The 8,826-nt window shown below is 40.0% G+C and overlaps 1 protein-coding gene across 3 annotated transcripts in view; it reads right to left on the bottom strand.

The window, feature by feature from the left end:
• Positions 1–3,518, bottom strand: part of LOC101863253 (methenyltetrahydrofolate synthase domain-containing protein) — a 33,751-nt gene extending 30,233 nt beyond the window's left edge. For 2 of the 3 annotated variants that reach the window (XM_013080597.2, XM_035968862.1), the window contains exon 1: positions 1,135–1,206. The gene's annotated coding sequence lies outside the window, so the exon portion shown is untranslated. Of the gene's footprint in view, positions 1–1,134; positions 1,207–3,295 lie in introns of those variants that run through there. The other variant, XM_005094959.3, reaches the window with a different exon arrangement.
• Between the last annotated feature and the right edge of the window lie 5,308 nt (positions 3,519–8,826).

The following is an 8,826-nucleotide window of genomic DNA, read 5'->3' on the forward strand; positions in this document are numbered from 1 at the left end:
AATGAATAGATCTACCCGTCCGAAATTCTCTATTGAGAGATATTAAAAACGGGAAAATTATGAACTCCTAAGGTTGAGACATAGTAGGCAAAGTCGGTCCGCTATTCTTACATCTTACCACTCCCGGTCTAAATCTAGGATCTCAGCAAGATCGCACTAAAATTTAAAAAATAAAAGCCCATGACAAGAGGAAAAATCAACACCAAAAGCGTCCCTGACCCCAGGAGACCAACTGACCTACTCTCAGGCTCATCCCAGGAAATGAAATAAAATTTCATACACCCATTGACAATGCCTTGATGATTCATCACCACTAGTACTAGATCTAGATCTAGATATCTAGCTCTATCCCTGCTACCACTAATCTATAAGAATCTATTTGAACTCTACAACAACTAGACATAAGCATCATAGCATAGCATCATTTCAGACATTTCCTTGCACTTTTGACTTGATAAAAATGGGTGATGACAATTTAGGTCAAAAGAAAGAGAAACCTGGTCCTACAATTGAACTGAATGAAACAATATACAATGCACTGTTGCAATATTCATATCTGGGCCTCTGCCTCAACAAACCCTGCAGCTGAGTAATTTAAGTCTAAATATTAAATCTAGACGTCTAAGTTAGCCTACAATCTAGATCTAGATCTAGATCTAGATTTCTAGATTTAGTAGTAGCCTAGATTCCTAGAAGAAAAGGCAAAAGGCATCCATTGCTGCTCATACTCATTGCAAGTTTCCTCACTCCCAAGTCTCGAAGCTTTACAGAGGTCACACAAACATAACTAGAAAAATAAAAAGCAATATAGACTACAATTTAAATAAAGCAAATGGGTATGTTTCATTCTTTTCATAAATCAGATTTAGCTTAGGCCTAGAGCACAGTGGTGAGCGGGTGACAATGCGTGACCAAACTTTTCACGATCAAGGCTAAGCACCGGGCACGGTCACACGCCGCCCACGTTTTCTTTCTTCGAGATTTGCACCTGTGGTGCAACTTTCCGGTGAGGCAAATAAGTAATTACGAATGTTCGCTTTTAAATAATGGATGCAATGTACATGACAAGACATACTGTAAAAACAGTTTAGAGTTTTAAGGCAAATAATTTACAAATCAGTGAAGAATTCCTACCTAACGTCGTAGCGTTCTTGCTGTCAATCGCAGCCACGTTAGTGAGTTTTATCGGCTGAAAATACGAATCATGATAAGTCGTCGGTATAGGAAACGAAAAGCGAAATATTGAATTCTACAAAAGATGTTCAGGGAAAAACGGGGAGTTAAAAATAGAATTTTTTTTTAATTTGCTTGCAAGCACCATAATAAATCAGAGGCTGTAGATTCTAGATGCCTTTCAAAAAAGATTTATTCTTGTGGAAAATGCAGTATAAATTCGCAGCAATTAAATCTTTACTAGATCTAGAATCTAACAGTCTCTCGATTTAGATCTAGATCTAGATCATGATTTTCATGCCTCACTGTTTTAAATAAAACGTTTCCTACTGATGTGAAAAGGTAGCGATGTTACGAGCAAGCGGCCATGCGGCAAGTTGGCCTATTACAAAACTGACGGCAAGTAGAGAATCTAATACATAATATAGAATGTAATTTTAGATCTAGAAAATCTAGATGATGTAGATCTACTAAAATACTGTCATCTCATAAAATCCAGCCAGCAGAACAAAATTTAGCCTAATTATGAATTTACCAAAGATGGTGAAAACATGGCTTCGACAAATTTTTAGGGGGGGGGCGGGTTATTACTTCTATTGATAGGCGATCATAATGTGAAGATGATTGAGCTAATCTAAATAAAATTTAATGCCAGCGCATTACGTTTACTTTAAAACTCTCTCTCTCTCTCTCTCTCTCTCTCTCTCTCTCTCTCTCTCTCTCTCTCTCTCTCTCTCTCTCTCTCTCTCTCTCTCTCTCCTCTCCCTCCCCCTCTCCCTCTCCCCCCAATCTCAAGAGAATGGGTACCCGGCCATAGACAACGAGTTAGCGTTTTTGCGTCTTAAAAACGGCAGCTTGCACTATACTATGCTTCCCAGGAACTTGAGATTATCTCAGAATAGGCTACTTTCGTGTCTGCTGAGGTAATGATAATAACAATAATAATAATAATAATAATAATAATAATAATAATAATAATAGATCTAATAATAATAATAGTAATAGTAATAATAATAATAATAATAATAATAGTAATAATAATAATAATAACTGTATTGACATTCATACTGCATTTTCCACAAGACATTGACATTGACATTGACGATTTAGTTGTTTGAGGCTCTAAGTAGAGCCTGTTCAACTATCTGGTAATGAACGACAATAATGCATGGCGTGCAGGCTAGACCAATCAGTTTTGGCAGGCGGGGTTGTAAATACAGTAGTTGGGAGATCTTTCCAGTATTCCTCCAGACGTCTCTTAAATGTGTCCACGTTTGGAGCTGACACCACTGATTCGGGAAGATTGTTCCAAATATTATTAACTCTATTCTCAAGAAAGTTTGCCCTCACACACAATCTGCTTCTTTGCTTCTGGAGCTTCTCTGAGTTGCCACGGAGTTGTGTGGTTGTTGCCTTTGTAAAGGGCTGGTCTTTCGGGGATGTAGATCTAGTAGCCTTTGATGTACTTGCACGTTTCTATCATATCACCACGTAACCCACGATGTTCCAGGGATGGAAGCTTTAGTTTTTTCAGTCTTTCAGAATAAGGCTTTTCTTTGAGGTGACTCAGCATTTTGGTAGCCCGCCTTTGAACTTGTTCGATTTCACTACATAAATCTAGTCCTTTTTCAAAGGGTTGCCAAACACAGTGTGCATACTCCAATAAAGGCCTCACCAAACTCTTGTACAGCAAAACAAACTGTAGAGTGAATGGAGCTTGCCGTTGAGCTGGAATTTGCGCTAGCGCATTATCATTATTATATCATTATTAGATTCTATATTTTTTAACAAGCACCGTTCCAACAGACTTTCAAGTCAACGTACAATAATTTACAGAATGGAACTGAAGTAAAAGTAGTCTAAGTCCAGGTCAATAGGTGCAACTTTTACTTAAGTTCCATTCTTTAAATTATTGTAGAATGCATACGTCACTTACAAAGACGACCACGTTCCCAAGGGAACACGGGAAGCTTTTTTTTTTCTTCTTTCTTTTTGATTGTGCTTTTTTTTTCCAAAAAGATTCATATTTTCTACCTCAACGTTGCCAACCAAGTGCAGAGGACAATAATAAAGTATAAGTCATTCTAAGCTGATGCTATTGCTATGATAATCTGTTTCTTACCTGTCGTGACTGTGGAGCTCTCGAGAAGACAGCTGTAGGCAATTTGTGTATCCTTGGCTGATTCTTCTCCTCTACCCATATGATCGTGACGTATCCATATATTGCGTTCACGTCACGAGATTGCTTGACGTCAATATCATTGACCTTTAGTGCTCTCATGTTTCCTATATCGGATTTATCCACCATGATGATATTTTCCCATAAAGCCGCGAAAGCGCTGGAGCGGGAAAGAGGACGTAAAATGATGCCAGAGACACGAATTTGAATTTGTATACTACAATTCACCTCTTTGAACCCCCCCCCCCCCCCAAACACACACACACACACACACAAACCACAAAAAAGGAGAGAAATTCCAATAAAAAACAAACGACTAAACAAAAACAAGCTGAAACTAAAACAACCCCAACAATAAAAGCAAAACAAACAAACAACAACAAAAAACCAACCCCAAACAAAACCCCCAGAAAATATAAACAACGTGAAGAAAAAGAAACACCATCTCTCCGCCATTTTACACTACAATACATGTAGACCTATATAAATTAAATCATAGTTTAGAACCAGCCGTCGATGTACCGTATCATGTCTCCGATTCCGATGAGACTGGGCCAGATGGACAGAGAAACTTTAGGTTTGATTTATTTCGTCTCCTCAAACTCAAACAACCACTGGCGTCTGTTGTGTAGCAGTAAATAACAAAGGCGCGTATCACTTGTCGTACGCATTTTTTTGGTGTCCTCCCCCCCCCCCCCCCCCCCTTAGTTTTGTGTGTTTTACGGTGCGTGCAACTGCATTCGGTCATGAGCGTGCAGGACACATTAATTTATTTATATAAGCATTTTCATTTTGGTTAGAATTAATTTTGAATTTCGCCCGGGGGGCGGCTGACGTCTACTCCTTATCAAATTTTTGACCACCAAGGGATCTTTAATGTGCGGAACTTGTACACGGAACCTCCGAGATCTTTCACCCTTACCCGAGAAGGCCAGATGTAAGATGTAGTGGCGTCGGTGGCCTAGTGGTTAGGCTCTCGGACTCGCAACCGTAAGGTCGTGGGTTCGAATCCCGTCAAGGGCCCGACGTTGTGTCCTTGGGAAAGGCACTTTACACGAATTTTCCTCACTTCACCCAGGTGGGAATGGGTACCCGGCTATAGACAGCGAAAGATCTTGTCAGTTTGTTAGTGTTTGAGCGCTTAATCGGCTGCTCGCACTGTATGCTTCCCGGGAAGCTGAGAATATTTCGGAGTGTTCTATGGTCTGCTGGGGTAATAATATAGTGTAAAGAGCATAGAGCCTGCTGCTGAGCGGGGATATGCGCTATACAAATGCTATCTATTATTATTATTACCAGAAGATCAAGGTTGTGGCAGAAAGACAACAGTAAGAAGGAGCCAAGGAGTAGCGGTAGAAAGAGGGGAGGGAGTGAGAATGGGGCAGAAAGTGGAGACCAACGCAGACAACAGAACACAGTAGAGCAGGAAAGGTTAAGGAGGTGAAAGGATACACTTTTTTAACTGAGAAGAAAATTTTCCGACGCTGTCAGGTTTCGAAACCTGGACGTATTGGAAGAGAAGTGAACACTGTACCCTCTTGACCACACGAGCCCCATACTCTCCCTAATACAATGCACAAATAACAACACGAGTTTATCTCACCCAGAGCGCGACCTTTGACTTTCGGACGACCACTTATCAGCTCGACAAAATCGCGAGAATTTTCTCTTATCTCTTGTGGCTAACAATAGACTATCTTTTGCAAGCTGATGATTGTAGGACAGTCAAGTTACGGTCTCTTGTGCAAGCAAGGGTTAACCTGGTCAGTTCACGTCACCGGGCCAAGTTTACAGGGCAAATGCTCGCTTTTACGCACAAGGGGGCTATCCCGAAAAATGCTGTTTCGAGAAAATCGAAGGTAAAGGTTTTGCCCCTTGTTCAGTTTCATTAAAAAACAAGGAGAGTTTTCTTTTTTCTAGTTTTCTCTATAAGTACTGTACTATAACTAAACAAATATATTCACACCAATGAAACCAAACCTCTCCTAAAGGTTGTGCAACGCCCACTTTTGGTGTAGGTCAAGATTTCTGGAAACCCCCGAAATTTGGGTTAGCCCGCTTGTCCTTAAAAACGACCAAACATTTTCGAAGCAAATCCCCTTTCATTGGACCAACCCATCGACACCACAAGTAAGTAGACAGAAAGAGCACCGTAGAGAACGGCACACACATTCAGAGGCCAGAGGGGCGTCCGTGGTGGTGGTGGAGCGGGTAGTGTAAGGAGCTCTGCCGTCGCACGCACAAGACCCGAGTTGGATTCCCCTGTGGGGAACATTATCTCTTGAGTGTCTCGGTCTTTTTGCTAGGAATTTGTATTCCTCTCAGCCCAGGTTGATTTTTTTTATTTTTTTTATAGTAGAGGGTTTTTTTTTTACGGCGCTTGCAACTGCATAAGGTCATATGAGCGCCAAGGGGTGGATGTCAACAGGGAAGTCCTTACAGGGAATCAGACTTACTCTGCTCACCTCTCTAGCTTCAACAGCACAAAGTCTGCTTCGACTATCAAGGAACCCCGGAAATAGCGGGTCACAAGAGAGTAACAAACATACAAAAGAAGTAGAGGAAAATGACAATAGTAACGAGTAGGAAAGAAAAAGCAGCAGTTCCCTGTTGTAGATCACGCACAGTTATGAGCGTGACATGAGTCAGCCCATTTACAATTCTACTGCGCTTGAATGAGAAATGTCCCCCCTTTGGGAATGGCCTAAAGACACTACAGTCAGTGGCACCGCCCCAGGGGGGTCCAAGTTGATTTGAAGCCCGTCTTCTCAAGGATCGAGTGTGTCGATATGGGTGTAAAAACACCTACATAAAGAACCCCCCCTCCCTAAAAAAACAACCCCACAACAAAAAAAAACAACAACAACATAACAACAACCAACCAACAAACAACTTTACAGATTTATAAAATAGGCAACGTTCGAATAAACGACTCTTGCTTTAAAAAAAAAAATACACACATGTGCAACCCATCTCATCCTCTCTAAAAACGCACATACGCCACACGTCACAGTCTCACACATGTCACACGCATATCACACACAAGCATTCACAATACACACGCACTCTCAAACACACACGCACACAAACATACGCTTGTAGATACACACACTCACACATGACACACAGATGCACGTTTTCATAGGCTACACAAGAGTACACATACGATACCCCCACCAAATTTTTTATAAAAAAAATCAAAAAAATCAAACAAAACGACCAACAAGAAAAACAAACTGTCCACGCACTCTAAAGACAGTTCACCCCCCCCCCCCCCCTTTAAAGAAAAAACCCAGAAACAACAACAAAAATACTCCCCACCTACCCACCCAAAAACCCGATAAAACCCACGATTCAGCGAAATCTAAATCTCGACCATGACAGAGAAAGCATGAATGGCGGTAACAGTAGCAGTGAGAAACACGGGGAAGAAACAGATTGCCTGGGGAAGAAAATTTGATCTCTCTATCGATCTCACAGGGAGGACGCATGCTTATCAACATCACTTATCGACAACTGCACACATGCCGTGATGGATTAACATGGTATTCTTCTTCTTGTTCAACAATATATTACGCACAATGAGGTCTTTCAGGAAGATTTGGTTTTGCTTTCGCGCGACCCCCCCCCCCTTCCTGTGCCAACGTTGCGCATTCTGGTAGACGCTGCAGATAGACGTAGGCTATTATTAGTTAACTGTCTACTTTCTAATTCTACATTTTGTGGTGATGGTTGGTACTGTCAGCATGGTAGTTAAAGTTAAGAAAAATAGATGATAGTACATATGTACCGGGTATCTTTAAAAAAAGAAAGAAAAAAAGAACCTATTCAAATTCAAAGGGCAACAACTGGGTCATTTTTGGACAAATTTCAACAAAACTTCGAACAAATAAAACTCAAACAGGGAATGTCACGTTTGCCAATACTTATGAAGCAAATCTACTGATTTAAAAAGAATTCAACTAAACTGTTCAATGCCAAGTTGTCACTATCTGAAAATAGTGTAGGTTTATAGCCCCTATCAATACTAATAATACAGTATAAGGTTTAATTATTTGAGAGGCGGGACCTCCGAGTTTAATGTCCATCTCCTAAAGGACAAAGCCAAATTGAGAAATTCGTGTAAAGTGCCTTTCCCAAGGACGCAACATTGGACCAAGCTGAGTCTCGAACCCCTGAACCCACAATCTCAGGATTACGGGACAGTCTCATGATTACGGGTCTGCTAGCCTAACCATTAGACAACCGATGCTATCAATCATTATCTCAATTTGTGCATTAGAGAACTAATTTATTGCCAAAAATAATCTCAGGGAATGTGGCCATATTCTAAATTGTATTTTTAGGTTTGGATCCCAATACAAGCTCCAACCCCAATACTCCACTGGAAACAAAATAATATTGAAGAATTCTGTGACACGTTTCTGTGTCAATTCTTTGGACTTCCTGTTCAATGTTTCCATAGACTCTGACTGTCCCCCCCCCCCCCCCCCCCCCCCCGTACAAACACTGTCTTCACACATTACAGAACCATTAAAGGAACAATAAAGAAATAATGAATGTAATACAAATTTATAACTCAAGCCTGATTGATATTGGAGTTCAAAGTATCAAAATCTTTTATTCTTGGCAACTTACATCTCTAAATCAAAAGCAGTAATAATGAGATTTGACTATTTTGACTAGAGATCACAGAGCAAAAGAAAAAAAAAAGTAATCGCACGTTACTTATACAACAGTAGAATGAAACTCCACACAAACTGGCTAAAACAAACCTGCTTGTACAAATGTATCATGTGTATGGTACTTAAATACAGTCTTGCATGTACAATAGCAAACAGATTTTCTGGTCAAAGATGGGTTTTTTTAACGACTCTACTACATATTTAAAACAAGTGCAAAGTGAAACTTGTAAATAATTAAAAAGTTTCAGTATCCTGCTGATTTCACTGTGTGCATGAGGTAAGAAGAAACTAAGGACAAATTCAAAATTCAGAACTATTCTTTCATTATTTTGGATGCAAACCAACAGCGGCTGTGCACGAACAGAAAAAAAAAAAGTCTTCGAAGAACTAGGGCAGTATTCATAAATTGGGAAGAAAAAAAAAACTAGCACCCTCAAATTTCTCAGTGCCTTTTCTCTTTTCGTTTTGTTGGAGTTTGTTGAGAAAAGAGAAGCAAAATGACAAGATAATGGTCATTTTAAGTAAGGAAAATTGCAAAGCTGACAGGCAGAAACAAAAGCCTACCGCATTCACTCAGATTCAACAATTTTACAAGATTGAAGTTAATTTGATAAGTTCTATTACGATCAGAGTCACTGCAAAATTGGTCGCATAAGGGGGCTATCCCGAAAAATGTTGTTTTGAGTTTGAGAAAAATCGAAGGTAAAGTATTTGCCCCTTGTTCAGTTTCTTTAAAAGACAAGGAGAGTTTTCTCTATAACCAAACAAATATACACACCAATGAAACAA

Source organism: Aplysia californica, unplaced genomic scaffold (assembly GCF_000002075.1).
Source record: "Aplysia californica isolate F4 #8 unplaced genomic scaffold, AplCal3.0 scaffold00092, whole genome shotgun sequence".
NCBI lineage: Eukaryota > Metazoa > Mollusca > Gastropoda > Aplysiida > Aplysiidae > Aplysia > Aplysia californica.